The sequence below is a fragment of the Myotis lucifugus genome, unplaced genomic scaffold (genome assembly GCF_000147115.1).
Source record: "Myotis lucifugus unplaced genomic scaffold, Myoluc2.0 scaffold_95, whole genome shotgun sequence".
Classification (NCBI taxonomy): Eukaryota; Metazoa; Chordata; class Mammalia; order Chiroptera; family Vespertilionidae; genus Myotis; species Myotis lucifugus.
In genome coordinates this window covers 3116181-3132106 of record NW_005871143.1, presented here as the reverse complement: position 1 = coordinate 3132106, position 15926 = coordinate 3116181, and positions in this window count along the sequence as shown.

Sequence of the window (15926 nt, the reverse complement as noted above, 5' to 3'; positions counted from 1 at the left end):
AGAAAATGATATGGTATGATGTATGCTTATTTTACAAAAAACATAGAAAATAGCTGAGAGTAGTTGAGAATATATTTATTCTCTGGTTTTACACATCCGCACTTTTTGATATTTTAACAGGTATATCTTAACACATATTTTATAATAGAAAAATATACCTATTTTGAAAATAGTATTAGGGAACTGTTATAGATTTCTTGCATGTATGCATGTATGTATGTGTGGGCATGTCATTTAGAAATTAAAATAATGTTTGTGAGACAGAAAAGTAACACAATGGAGATTCCTTCCAGAAGACTTGGAAATGGTGACAATCATTGGCAACGAGGAGGTCAGGAACCACAGCTGGAGTGTCAGATGATTTATGCACAAAGCACTGGTACCTGGTCGCTGATGTGCGCTGGGGAATGACTTGGAGGTTGGCAGATAGGCAGTGATTTCTCCAAATACTTCGAGATTCAAAAGCTTCAGGGGGAAGGGAAGCTTGATCACCACAGGCTTAGCCTTTATTCTTGTGGGAGCATCCAGCAATGGGCTGAATCATAATAAAAGCAATCTATGGGCATTCACACAATTATTTCAGAAAATAGTAACACCATTTTTATTACCTCAAACCTACCTGGCCAGTCAATCTTATCTACCCCCATGCCAATCATCTTTAATTTTCTACTGGCCATCTCTTGGGCATCCCACAATGATCTAAAACACAACAAGAGTTTATCAAATTCTCTGAACAAAGGATCCTTTCCCATTTATCTGTCATTACATCCTTCTAATCCTCTCTACTTTTGCTGACCATCACGGTAGCCACCAGCCACGTGTGACTCCTAAACACTCCCAGTGTGGCTAGTCTGTCCTGGATTTGGGAGATTTAGTATAAAAACAAAGTAAGTAAAATATTAACTTTAAAGGATGATATTTTGGACATATTGGGTTACATAAAAATATTAAAATAGTAATATTATTCATCTTTTTTTTTTTTTTACTTTTTAAAATATGGCTACCAGGAAATTTCTAATGACCTATGCAGATCGCCTTACATCTCAGTTGTACGAAGGCTCCTCTAGACTGCAGCCACGGAGTGGTCCTTTATTTTCTTGCTCTTGGAATTTTATACCAAATCTGTCCAGCAGCCCTGGCACCTGGTCCATGGCTCTTTATCTTTCCTCTTCTTTTCCTGAGTCGCTGGTCCAGACAAGCCCTTCCCTCTGTCCCGGCACCTTCCTTATCCCCTGCCTCCAGCTACTTTCTACTCCAGGCCCAACTCAGCTGCCAGCAAACAAACTCAATAACCTGAATAACTGAGAGCTAACCTCGTTAAAACCCCCTTGAGATTAAAAAGAAAACAAATAACAAAATTAACGTTGTGAATAACTGCACTGTAGAAGAAGAACTTCGATGTGCTAGAAACGAAATAAGCAGGCACTCAATTTTATAGGCTGCCCTTAACACAAACAACTGCGTCTGGCCCACAAATGAAACGCTCCTTGAGAGAGGAGCAGGAAGCCCTTTTCAAGCGCCAGAGGAAGGAAACGGAGTCTCTGACCTTCTCAACCACAAACAGATACACAAATTCTCTTTTCAGTTTGGTTTCAGTTCAGTCTTCGAGACACAGCCTTCAAGGGCCAGGCTTCCTTTGAAGAAGGCTTATGCACACACACATTTCTGGTCTCAGACTCTGAGCTTTGGGGATCAGGATTTGAAAAAAAATATTCCAGAAAATCCCACCTCCTCCCCACTCAGTGACAGAACCAATGGCAGGGAGGTCAGACAAGGAATGACCAAAGGTGAGGACTCATCAATTCTTATTCTCTTGATCCATTCCTGCCTGTCCTGTGGGAGTGGCCAGTGCATGTGAGGGGCGCCAGCCTGCAGCCAGCACATCTGCTTGGGTGGAGCCCGGAGCCTCCCCAGGACAGAGCACCTCCTTTCCAGCCACTGATACTTCTCTTCCTCTGAAGGTTGGCCAGTCCTCGTGCAGCCCTTGCTTTCCACCTGAGTGAAGGCTGAAAGCAGTCATCGCCTGTATAAGGTGTGCCACCTCGTGTACACAGGTGCGATAGCTCCTGACCGAACCACCAGCCTACAGCCACTTCAGAAAGAAAGATCCGCCTCTTAGCCACCAGGAACTGCTCTCTGAACTCATCCACTACTGATGACTAGAGAATAACGAGGTTGTTTCCACAGATTTTAACTCAAGCGAATCTCATTTTCAAACTTGCACCTCGTAAATGTGTCTGTTGCACTGGTCAGACACGCTGGGCCTGGGGGAGCGAGGCTGTCACCATGACAGTAGATCTTTGCAACAGTGAACACCAAAGGCAGGAAGGACCAGGCAGAACTTTAGAAAAGGATGTCAATGGGCTCCCTTTGCTGCATCCCCAAAGTGAATTTTCTTACACACACACACACACACACACACACACACACACACGAATGTTTAAAATTTCCCACAGATGTGAAGTTAGGCAGAAATGCAGACACAGGTCCCCCTGGTATACATGTGTGCTGAGGGGGGAAGGGTGCCCAGTGCCTGCCTGGTGCTGCCAGCAGAGCCCCAGCTGGCAGAGCCCATTCCTTCTTTGGAAGGCTGGCTCTGTGAGTCTCGCCTATCTGCAGCAGCAAGAAGAAAGCAGAGAGCATCCCACGAAGGCCTGGCCACTGACCCGATTGGGTGTGAGCATGGCATGCGGTCTGCAGCAGCCCATGGTAGAACAAGCTGTCTCAGGCCTGCACCCACACTCATCCCCCAATATGGACAATTCAGCCTCTGCGAGGGTTCCTCTTGAGATTGGTTTCAAATATGCAGGTTAATTCAGTGTGTTCAGAAGACATGGGATTTGCACTGATTGCATCCCTCTGACTACAGTGCCTGTAGGTCTACTGTACAAGTACATAGACCTAGAGACCTTAGCTGCTTAAGAGTAAAGAAATTATGCTTCTTTAATGAGCCTTCTCTGGGACAGTACTATGGAGGCATCTTATAGACATGTCTCCATGCATTCGTGACAACAGCCTTAATAGGACAGTCTTATCTCCACTTGATAGTTGAGGAAACGAGAGAATATTAGTCAGACTAAGCCTCGTGATGCTGTCATAACAATCTCAAAACCTCAGTGGCTTACGACAATGAACTCCCCCCAGGCTGCAGGTCTGGGGGCTCTCCAGGGCAGTTGTTCTCCACAGGGTAACTCAGAGACCCAGGCTGCTTTGCTCCTATCCCACCTGTCATCTCTGCACTAAGCTTCTAAATGTGCCTCTGCAGAATCTCACAGGGACTTCTACTGCCTTAGGCCAGGAGGTGACACATGCTACTTCTGGCTCGATGGCCCTGCTTAAATGCTGGGAGCTGGGAAATGCAATCTTTCCATATGTCAGGAAAGGAGAAGAGAACCAGATATTGGTGAACACTGTAATGTCAGCCAGAGAGCGGTTAAGTCATCCTCACTGTTTTTGTTCCATCTCTTATTTGTGCCCCATTCTGCCCGTCTATTTAATTCTCTCTCTTGCACCCTGGCTCCCTTGAATTATGTGGTTCACATGCTGAAAACTAGGACACAGGTGCTGCTCAATATTAATGGTATAGATTCAGCCACATGGAGCATCTGATCTCACTCCCTTCCCAAATTCCTAGGGAAGGGACAAGTTAGCCCATTCGGGATATCTGTCCTCTCTAAATAAATCAACTGCAGCAGGGAGAAAGGCTACTTTATAGGAATAGGCAGTTCCTGCTGCAACCTTGCAGATAGACAGTGGGTAAAGGGGGTTGACCCTGCAAAGTGTCGTTAGAGATGAAAAGTGATAGAATGAGGATTCTGATTCAGGTCTCTCTGACTACAAAGCCCTTTTAGATTTACGACACACACAACCTCCTAGGTATTTTAAAAGTCAAATAGTGAGGAGAAACAGTCCTTGTGTATACAAATACATGGACACTGCAGGAAACTATAGCATGCACAAGTTAGTCTGAAATTAAGGAAGATGTTAATAGCGTTATCAGATTTTACAGGACTGAAAACGTGCAGCCATCCCAAAGCTACATGATAAGGATTATTTCTTTTATCCTCAAGGGTCGAGCATCCACATCAGTAGAGCTCCAGTAGAGTAACCACTAGCCATATAGTTATTTAACTTTAAATTCGTTAAAACAATAGTTCCCAAGTTGAGGGCAATGCTGGGTTAGGGTAGATCTGGGAGCTTTTGATATGCAAGTGTGTCTTGGGACTTGCCAGGAGGATGTAATAATACACCACACTTCCTAGACCCTTTGACCCCAGCTCCCTTTGGTTTGGCAGGGTTTTCTCACTGGACACAAAATTCAGCCCTAAAGTACTAAGTCTGGTTTTCATGGGTGACTTATCCTGAAGATAATTTCAAAGGAATGCTTATTTCAGAATATTTTGAGATTGGAAAGTATCAGTATAGTAAGAATGTTCCCAAGTTGATCATGAAAAGCAAGCCTAATTTGAGTACATGTTCTGTGTAGTCATCAACAAAAGTTACTTTGTAGATAGGTATGTTTAATTGACAGATACGTTTGGAAGTAAAGAAAACAAGGCAATAAAGAATGCATATAAAGTATGAAGCCATAGAGAGAAAAAACCCTAACTCTTAATCTGAACTAGACTTGACTTTAATCATTTAAATCAGTGATTTTCAACCTGGTATGCCTCAAGTATTTTTAAAACATGCAATACCTAATTATTTAGATGGGGCACTGACCTATTTTCCCTTAGATTGTCAAATACAAAAATGACAACAGCTAACACAATAGCCGTCGGGTGTGAATGTCCTGTCTTGAATCATAAATATAAAGGTCAAATAATAGAGTTGCATCTAATTGGTTATGTTGCATCTGATTGATTAATTCTTGGTACCAGAAATCTTCATATAAAAATATGGGCACCTGATTTTTTAAAAAATCACTTTGGCGCAAAAAGGGTAGGTAATTACTATTATTATTTTTTTTGGTAAATCAATCAAAATTAGACCTATTTTTTTTTGTCAGATCAGAAAAAAATTTTTTTTGGTTTGCCACAGAATTTTAGTAATTAGTTTATGTGTGCCATGAGATGAAAAAGTTGAAATTCACTTATTTAAATGTCATGAGTTATGATATGGTGGATAACTCTTTTTGAAATTGAGTCCAATTGTTAAGGAAATAGTATAATAGTATAGGAAGTTTCTGGCAATCCTTGGGAATGATGTAGTTATTTTTCCTAGCCAAATCTAGTCTGGCAAGGATTAACTTCCTTTCTAATGCATGTGGTTTGGTTGGGTTGATCCAAGATAACATGGTAGTTGGTGCCCTTTCCTTTCCAATCATTCTTGCCTGCATTGCTTTTGATATAGTGGGAGGGCCTATAATACTTCTGCATTTTTTGTTAAAATTGATTCATATAACCAATCCAAATTCTGAGGCTTTGGCTATATGTATCTCAAGAAATGTGGTAAGTGAAAGAAACTCTGCAGTAACTATTTCTAGTACTAGTTAAATATGTAATTCTAGAATGATTTGGCTCAAAATCAAGAACATTCCCATACTGAACAGTATTTGAATGAAAACAAAAGCTACCACACAAAAGTACAGCTGTCAGGAAATACTAGATTTCAGTCATATCATATTAATCCAGCTTCATGTGGTGTTGGGGCAAAAATTGTCTAGAAGGTCACACATATTATAGCATGCTAAATAGTTGGCAGGCTTAAACACAATCTTAAAAAGCTAATGAAATGAAGAAAAAGCATTTGACAAAATTAAACAATCATTTATAGATTTTAAAAAATTCTTAGTAAAATAAAATGAGAATTTCTTAAATCTGAAAACAGGCAAAGACAAAAATAAAATGTCTACAGCTAACATTGCACTTAATAAAGAACTATTGAACACATTCTGTCTAACATAAGGAACAGGACAAGAACATCTGCTTTCATCACTTTTATTAAACATTGTACTGGAGGTCCTGGCCAATGTAATAAGGCAAGAAAAAGAAACAAAAGTATAAAGATTGAAAAAGAAGAAAAAGGTAATTAAATACAAATGACATGATTGTACACATAAAAAATTTTAAGAAATCTACAAAATAACAGTTAGAAATAACAAATGTTTATCAAATTTTCAGGATATAGGTCAATATGTAAAAATCAATTTTATTTTGTTGTACTAAATAGTGAACAATTTAAAAAATAAATTAAAAATTCATTTACAATTGCACCAACATTAAATACTTAGGAATAAATTTAACAAAATTACAAAATAATGCTAAGAAATATTTAAGAAGTTTTAAATTAATGAAGAGATAAACAGTTTCAGGAACTTTATTTCTTGACTCAAGACTCAGTGTTGTAAGATGTCAATTCTCTACAAATAGATGCATCCTCAATTAAAATCCCTACTTTTTGGTAGAAATTGACAAACTGGTTCTAAAATTCATATGTAAGTGTAAATTGCCTAGAATATCCAAAAAAACTTTAAAAAGAAGAACAAAGTTAGAAGACTTACACCATCTGACTTCAAGATTTAGATTTATTGTAAAGCTATATTATTAAGATACTGATATTATGATAGATAAAATAGATCAGTAGAATTGAATGGAGTTCAGAAATAGACCCACAACATACATGGTCAGTCCATTTTTTTTAAGTGCCAAGCAAATTCAGTAGAGAATGAATGTTATTTCAGTAAAAGGTACAATTGGATATCATATGCAAAATAAAAAATTAACTTTGAGCTATACTTCATACCATAGACAAAAATTAACTCAAATTGAATCATACACCTAAATGAAATCTCAAAAACTATTAAACTTTTAGGACAAAACAGGATGAAGTCTTCGCAACTTTGTTTTAGAAAAAGATGTTTTTTAGCTACAACAACCAAAGCCCAACTTATAAAGGGAAAAAATGACAAATTGAATTTTATCAACATTAAAACTTCTGCTTTTAGAAAAATACTGCTAAGAGAATGAAAAGACAAGCTATATAGAAAAAACACTTACAAGTTACACATCTGAGGAAAGACTTTTACCCAGAATATATAAAGAATGGTCAAAACTCAATAATAACAAACAATCCAACAACAAAAGCACAAAAGGTTTGAAGAGATATTTCATCAAAAAAGATATAGAGATGGCAAACAAGTACATTATTAGTCATTAAAGAAACACAAAGTAAAACCACTATGAGACACCATTTCACTACAATGACTAAAATTAAAATCTGACATTAGATGTAGGTAAGGATGTCAAGCGACTGAAATTCTTGTTGTAAAATCACTTTGGAAAACTCTTTGGCAGTATCATTTAACTTAAATAATACCTTCCCAATAAGTCAGCCTTTCAGTGCTAGATATTAACTTGAGAAAAATGAAAGCATATATCCATAAAAAGACTTGTACAGGAGTGATATGTCAGCTTTATTCATAACTAGAGGCCCAGTGCATGAAATTCGTGCATGGGTAGAGTCCCTAGCAGCTGCCAGCTGCTAGCCGAGGCCTCCCTTCCCTGGCTGCCAGCTGCCAGCTGGGGCCTTCCTTCATTCTGTGCTGACCCCTGGTGGTTAGCAAACATCATAGTGAGCAATGGAACTCCAGGTCAGTCGAACTTCCAAGGGGACACTTTGCATATTAGGCTTTTATATCTATAGATAGCAAAAAATTGGATATAAACCAAAATTAGATAAGAAAATGCACACTGATCAATAGGAGAAGGTATAAAGAAAGTGTGGTATATTCATAAAAGGGAATATTACTCAGCATTAAAAAGAATGAACAACAGATACCTGAAACAATATAGATGAATTTCAAAAACATGCTGAGCCTAAAAGCAATACAGAAAAGGGTACACACTGTATGATTCTCATTATAAGAATTCTATAATAGGCAAAGTAATTTCTAAAATCAGAACATTGGTGCTAGTGGGATAGGAAAATAAAAATACCACGTGCAGGTGCGCACGTACAATGCGATTGAAACTTCCTGGCCCATGCACAGAAGTTGGTATTTTGTGGAAGAGCCACACTCAAGGGGCCAAAGAGCCACATGTGGCTCGCGAGCCTCAGTTTGCTGAGCTGCAGTTTGCCGACCACTGGACTAGGCAGGCAGGCAAGTGGTTAGGAGCCAGTGGTCCCAGATTGTGAGAGGGATGTCCAACTGCTGGATCGGGCCTAAACCGGCAGTCAGACATCCCCCGAGGGGTCCTGGATTGTGAGAGGGTGCAGGTCAGGCCTAGGGACCCCCTCCTTGTGCATGGATTTTGTGCACCCAGCCTCTAGTAGATATATAATTCTCTAAAGGATGTGGTAATTTCATTTAGAAATTCATCTAAAAGTTCCCAGAAAGATTTTCTTTAATGTTTTTCCCACTAAATGAGTAAATTAGTGTATAGTAAAAAAAAAGAATATGGTCTCCGGGATTCACATCTCTCATCCTTCCACAGATTATTTTCACCTCTACTCCCAACTCTATCTTTTAGCCTCACCTCTAACTTTACCTCCTTAAGAGGGGAGAGGTTCTCAGGTTCACATTTCACACAATTGAGATGCAACACTTTTACATATCATTGAGATCTGGGTTACTTTAAGATAGCTTAAAGCCTTAAATAAAAAAGCATGGAACCTTAGCATCCATTCACAGAGCAAGTGAAATGTACCCATCTCATGTGGTTTGGGGAGTCAGAATGTGTGCCAATCTGATGATACTCAAGGTGCACAAATACAACCAATCAAACAGGTTCTTACAAAGGAGATAAGCTTCCAGAATGGTGCAAGTTGTAGCCTGAGCTACACAGTGTCCTCCTCTGACCTTGGTCCCCAATACAAGAGTTGGACAGCACCTTGTTTAATTATCAACTTTCACAGCTAAGGGATCTGTGTGACATTGCAAAAGTGGCTGACCTTTTTAGGTCTTAGACCTGGGAATGGAGCTCAAGTTGCTCAGAACTCACAATTCTCCCACATTGCCAACCAGAGTCCAGTTGCCTGAGATTGTTTTTACCTTGGTTCCAGTTCAGGCCCAGTAGGGCATTCCTGATACCCTGCAGTGCAGCCCTTAGCCTGTGAACTTCTTGACAGTCTGGAGCTCAGTGTTCTGTCTCCCATGGATGACCACAGCATTCACTCTATTCCTTTCATTGACACACAAACAGGAATGGGAAGTGCTTATGTGCTTTGAAGTCAAGCAGACTTAAGTTCAAATCCTGCCTTACTGACCACAGGACCTTGGGCCAATTCAAATTTCTCAATCTCTGTTTCTATAAAGTTGGTTTAATAACAGCTCTTATCTGTTTCCCTAAGGATTGGATGAGAAAACATACGTAAAATGCTTAACAAAGGACCTGGGACTTAATGCATGTCATCCATTATTTTGTGTTGTTCTCTGATTTTTATTTATTTATTTATTTATTTATTTATTTATTTATTTATTTTTATTTTTTTTAAATCTTTATTGTTCAGATTATTACATTTGTTCCTCTTTTTTTCCCCCCATAACTCCCCTCCTTCCAGCTCCCACCCCACCTTCCGCCCTCACTCCCCACCCACTGTCCTCATCCATAGGTGCACGATTTTTGTCCGGTCTCTTCCCGCATCTCCCACACCCCTTTTCCCCCCAAGAATAATCAGTCCATTCCCTTTCTATGTCCCATATTCTATTATAATCACCAGTTCATTCTGTACATCAGGTTATTTATTCACTTGGTTCTTAGATTCACTTGTTGATAGATGCATATTTGTTGTTCATAATATGTATCTTTACCTTTTTCTTCTTCTTCCTCTTCTTAAAGGATACCTTTCAGCATTTCATATAATACTGGTTTGGTGGTGATGAACTCCTTTAGCTTTTCCTTATCTGTGAAGCTCTTTATCTGACCTTCAATTCTGAATGATAGCTTTGCTGGATAAAGTAATCTTGGTTGTAGGTTCTTGGTATTCATCACTTTGAATATTTCTTGCCACTTCCTTCTGGCCTGCAAAGTTTCTGTTGAGAAATCAGCTGACAGTCGTATGGGTACTCCCTTGTAGGTAACTGACTTTCTTTCTCTTGCTGCTTTTTAGATTCTCTCTTTGTCTTTTGCTCTTGGCATTTTAATTATGATGTGTCTTGGTGAGGTCCTCTTTGGATTCCTTTTGTTTGGGGTTCTCTGCGCTTCCTGGACCTGTAAGTCTATTTCTTTCACCAGGTGGGGGAAGTTTTCTGTCATTATTTCTTCAAATAGGTTTTCAATATCTTGCTCTCTCTCATCTTCTGGTACCCCTATAATTCTGATGTTGGTACGTTTGAAGCTGTCCCAGAGGCTCCTTACACTATCTTCGTATTTTTGGGTTCTTTTTTCATTTTGCTTTTCCGGTTGGGTGTTTCTCGCTTCTTCGCATTTCAAATCTTTGACTTGATTCTTGCGCTCCTCTGGTTTGCTGTTGGGAGTCTGTATAATATTCTTTATTTCAGTCAGTGTATGCTTACTTTCTAGATGGTCCTTTATCACATCATCGAGGGTCTCATTAGATTTTCTGTACATCTCATCAAGTTTATCGACAGACTCTAGAAGCCTCTTGAGAGACCTCAAAAGTGTGATTCTGAACTCAATATCCTCCCTTGATAGTTTTGTCCTGTTTCTTTGTCTTCGCATTTTTTACGCTTTCTTGGCACACCCCCTAGTGGTCTTTGTGCGCAGTCTTGTTGTAGTTAAGCCTTGATTGTTGTAGTTAATACTAGAGGGATTTGACCTCCAGGCCGACTTGCTGTGATAATCAGCAGTGTCTGCAGTGGAAGAACTTGTGTCCTCTAGGGAGGTGCTAATCTAGCCTTTGCCTGAGGCTATCCGGCAAATGCCTCTGTGCAGGGCTTGGGCGGGGCGGGTCCCACGGGATCAACAGGGCGGAGGAGGGAGCAGTTATGGCTGCTCTCAGTCCGTCCCCAGGGGCTCTGCCTCTCTGTCCCAGCAACCGCTGCAAACCTCAGAGGGACCGTAGCCAGACAGTCCTGCTTCTCCCATTTGAGTCTGGGTCCCTAGAGACTCGCCCGGATCTGGAGCTCAGAGTCTGAGGCTCCCTCTGGATTGAAACAGACAACCACGCCCTCAGCCACCAGTCCGCGCCTTGCGCACTCCGCACCTTAGTTTTTTACTTCAGCACTGCGCCTCCTCTGATTCTCGGTTCCTCCTAGTTGTAGAACTTCCACTCAGCCAGTGTTCCTGTGGTTCTGGATGATGTCCGTTCCGTCTTTTAGTTGTATTTTTGAAGTGGTTGTTCGAGGCAGCAAACTCCGGCGTTAACCTATGCCGCCATCTTGGTTTCTCCTGTTCTCCGATTTTTGTCTCTTGGTAAAAACTTGAGTCCCAAATTAGATTGTCGTTTTTGTGAGAGTGAAGATAGTTTGTGTATTCTTTTTATGTATCCATCCCACTGTTCTTAGGGAGGTGCTGGAGATTGGGGACAATATCAATAGCTGCTGAATAAGTGATTGTAGGTGAGTTGATGGGTCTCTCCATATACAATTTACATAATAAACATGTGATTATTATATTATAATTATTTTTATATTGCAATGCTCTTTCCCCCAATTTTATTTTTGGAGACACATTTTTTTAACCTGTAGATGAAATATTTGTATGTATGGCTGGTTCATATTACATTTTTATTTTCTTTAAAAATGTGTTTCTTTTTGGTAAGCCTAGGTTAAACCCTGTTGGGATATATTTGCTCTGTTTCCTTTCTGAAAGAGGACAAGGGATCAAGGCATTATTTAGCAGATTACAAAGATTTTTTTTATCCTCCTAACTAGTTCAGTTACAGTGTATTTGTTACAGTAAAAAAGATGGCCATCTCCCCTGGAGGGAACATAGAGAATTGGGTGACAGAAAGATACAGGCCAGCTGGATCGCTAAAAGAAGTGTCCTCAGGTGACTCAGGCTTCGTCCTGAGAAAATAGGCATGTCCTCCCTGCTGAAAACAGTGGAGGATGACATGCTTCATTCATGCCAGGTTATGAAATGACTTCAGCAGGTGCCTCAGGAAAGTCCCCTGACCTTGCAGTCCCTGATGATGGTGTGTCCTATCCAGAGCTTCCTGTGAAACTTCCTGCTCGGGGACAGAGGTCAAGGGGGGCCAGTGTGGCCTTCCTTTGGCTTCCTGCTCCACACTGCCAAGACTAGAACAAAGCCAATGACCCCATAGCCTTTGAGACCAACTAGTGTTGCTTATTTCCCTAAGGAGAGATCCTTAGAACCATTTTTACATGTTTTTCACATCCTTTGTAAGAGGCTGGCCTGCGGGAGAGGGGACCAAGAGCCTCATCTAAACAGCAAGAGTTTGTTCCTTCTTTGTGGTCTCTCCACATTGAGGTCCTGGGAGATGCAGGAGTCCGGGACGGAGAATCCCATCTACAAATGGAACATCAAACAATTCTCAGAATCCATTCTCTCCTGCCAGCCCTCGTCCATGTCTCAAAGACAAAATGGCTCCCTGGGACTCTTGTTCATTTGCATTTCCCAGGAGGATTCTTTCTCTCCTCTTGGTCTGGAGAAGCACTGTCCTTAGACCTGGATAAACAGGACTCCTGCCCCAGGCCACACACCTCAGGGAACCCTGTGCTTTGAAGTGTCTTTTTCAAACTTTTCTAAATTCTCCCTGAAAGGTATGTGGGACCCACCCCCATCTGTGTCTCCTTTGAGCACTCTCTGCCCCTCTACTCCATGTGGGAGCCCTGGATCTTTTACCTATAGGATTATTCAAAGCCCCCAGTGCTGGGCTTGGGTTCTAGAATAGTAGCCTGGTGAGAAGATCACTTTCACTGGATGAAGCAGTATTTTTTTTTGGGGGGGGGGGTGGATTACATGCAATTGGACTACCATGTTGGTGCTGTGGACATGCTGATTTTGAGTGGCTCAAACTGTTGTATGGACAGTTCCCCAACTCTTGCTAAAATATTTGCCAGGCACCCCGCATACCCTAAGGGTGACTTTGTTTTTGCATCTCTTCCTTTCAGGATAAAGGGAAGGACACAGGAATAAGAACAAACACAGGGGGAAAGCCCATCAGTAAACCTACCTGAATATTATGCTACCCTTCTCATGAAAAGTAGCATAGCATGTAGTTTGTACTGTGTCAGAGATGAATTCTATTATTACTTACTAGAGGCCTGATGCACGAAGATTCATGCAAGAATGGGCCTTCCTTCCCCTGGTTGCTGGCACCGCCTTCGCTCTGGCTGGAGCCTCCTTTCTGCCTTCCCATGCTGCCCAGAGGCCCGGAGCAGCTAGGGCGGTGTGGAACACCTGAGTCGTTGCCATGGCGACAATGCAAGCGTCCCGCCCTACCCCTGGCTGCTTGGCACCTGCATATGCAAATTAACCCACCATCTTTGTTGGGTTAATTTGCATACTCACTCCTGATTGGCTGGTGGGCGTCATGAAGGTATGGTCAGTTTGTATCTTTCTCTTTTATTGGTGTAGACTAGAGGCCTGTTGCACGAAGAGATTCATGCAATAGGCCTTCCTTTCCCCTGGCTGCTAGCACCAGTTTGCCTCTGGCACCTGGGGCCCAGGCCTTTGCTCTGGCCGAGTTCTGGCCGGAGCTGGCCCCAGAAACGTCAGGCCTCGCTGCTCCGCCGGCCCCAGGTTGTCAGGCTTCACTCCACTGCTTGGAGCCTACGTATGCAAATTAACCACCATCTTTGTTGGCGGTTAATTTGCATATCTCGCTGATTAGCCAACGGGAGGTGTAGTGAAGGTACGGTCAATTACCATGTTTTTCTATTATTAGATAGGATAGTCTGGACTCTGCTACTAACTAGCTATGTGATCTTGGGCAAGACACTTCACATCTCTGGGCCTGTTTTTTGTCTTTAAAATGAGATGATAGATGGATAGGTATATGGTTAGGTGGATTGATGGATGAATGTATGGATGGTGGATGGATGAATGGACAAATGGGAGGATGGGTGGGTGGATAGATGGATGAATGGATGGATAGATGGGTAGGTAGGTGAGGAAGCTTGCCAGACAGTTTGGGGAGAAGGAGAAAGAAGAGCTGGTGGCTGTCCAGGTGCTCTAAGAGTCTTATCCAAGTGCTGCAAATTTGGCATTTTCCTGGTCATCTTCCCTGCCCCACCTTTTTGCCTACTGCTTTGTTTAAAGAGCATCTTGGTGAGGTAGTTGAAAAGATCACTCTAGGAGTTAGAAAAGCAGAATTTTTCTTCTACAATATTTGTTGTGCATTGGGTAACCTTTGGGCAATTCAGAAACTCTCAAAGTGTAAAATTCCTTATCAGTAAAATTGAGTCGATGATACCTGTCTTGTCTACCTTGCATGGTTTTGTGGGGGTCAAATATAGTAATGGCCGTGGACAATGCTCTGCAGCCAGGAACCCCTCATACAAGGTCATGTTTTGTGAAGTATTATTGAGTTCACTCTTCTTTTCTTATTCCCCTTTACAGGTGCCATGGGGCTCATTTATGGCTTACACAAAGCATTGTTCCAGGGAATTTCATGCTCCTGAAAGAAACAGAATAACAGAAATCACAAGATAAGGTTGTGTTACCTGTTGTATTCATCACATGTCAGGGAAAAGGACTTTTTAAAATTCCATTGAAGTTAGGAGATGCATGATTATTACTGGGAGAGTAAAAAACAGGGTTTTATTTTTTTAATTTAATTTTCCCAGGGGGTTATCTTTTTTATTATAGGTGGATTTCCACCTGCACTAAGTGAGGCAGTGAAAAGTTTCCAGCAATATGCTGAGCCAAGATTTGAGCATTTGTGGGATAAACCCCATGATCTATGGGGACAAGAGTACTAGAAGGTGAAGACTGAAGTTGTCCTCCTGTTAAACATCCATATTAAGTTCATTAGGGAATTGCCACATATATCCCTTTACCCTGAGCCAGTCACTCTCGGTAGCTTCTTAAATAATTCTGATTTGTAGTATCATAAAATCTTACACTCTGAAGAAAGCTATAAGTGATCTAATCTGGCCTTGCCCTTAGTTTGGTGGATTTCAAAATGTGCTGTTGAGCCAGCACATAGAGCATCCTCTGGACACTTGTAAAAATGCAAGTTCTTGGGTTCTGCCTCTGACTCACTGAATTCACAACTCTGGGGATGGACCCAGCAATCAGTGAACAAGCCTCCCAGGTGATTCTCACAGACCTAAAATTTGAGAAGGGTTAATTCATTACTTCCCTAAATAGCATACCTGAAGTATACTTTTGTGGCCTCCACTTGAATATTTCTGGTGACAGGGAGCTCACTACTTCAGGAGACATCTGGTTAGAAGTCCTAACAATTAGATAATTTCTTGTTATAAGATAAATCTGATTTCTTGTCACTCCCTTCTAGCCTTGGCTCTATCCTCTGAATGCAATTTAGACTTATAGCTGAGGAGAGATCACTGGCAACGGGACTAATTATTCACATGGAAGGAGTTGGGTAAAAGTGAATACAAGAGGGTAAACTGGGAGGGCAGCCAGTGCGTCACATTTTCCTTTCAACCCAATAAAACAACAAGATTAAGGGCTGTCCCCGGCATGTGAGATTATGATAAATATCAGTATTAATAACAATAGTGACAGTAATAATTACCCACAGCTAGATTTGGATGCAGGTCAAGAAACCATCCAAATCAAATTACATGTAAGAAAAATATGCGTGTTCAGTGCTGGAAACATTTTCAAAGAGGAAGAAAAATTGGCGCTGTGAAAAACATTTCACCTTCTAGTGGGGATAAGTGCTCTTTCCATTCCAAGGAAATTGTAAGGAAAACGAATGCCCCCAAAGGATATGGCGAGGTCCCAGCCCAGGCTGGTAGGAAAAATGAGCCTTTTCCTGGTCCCCCCTCAAGCAGGGATGCTCTGAGTTGAATACACTTGTTGGCTAGATTTTGCTAGTGGTGTTCTTTTCTGTTTGCATTTGGCAAAAGAGACAGAGAAAGTGTA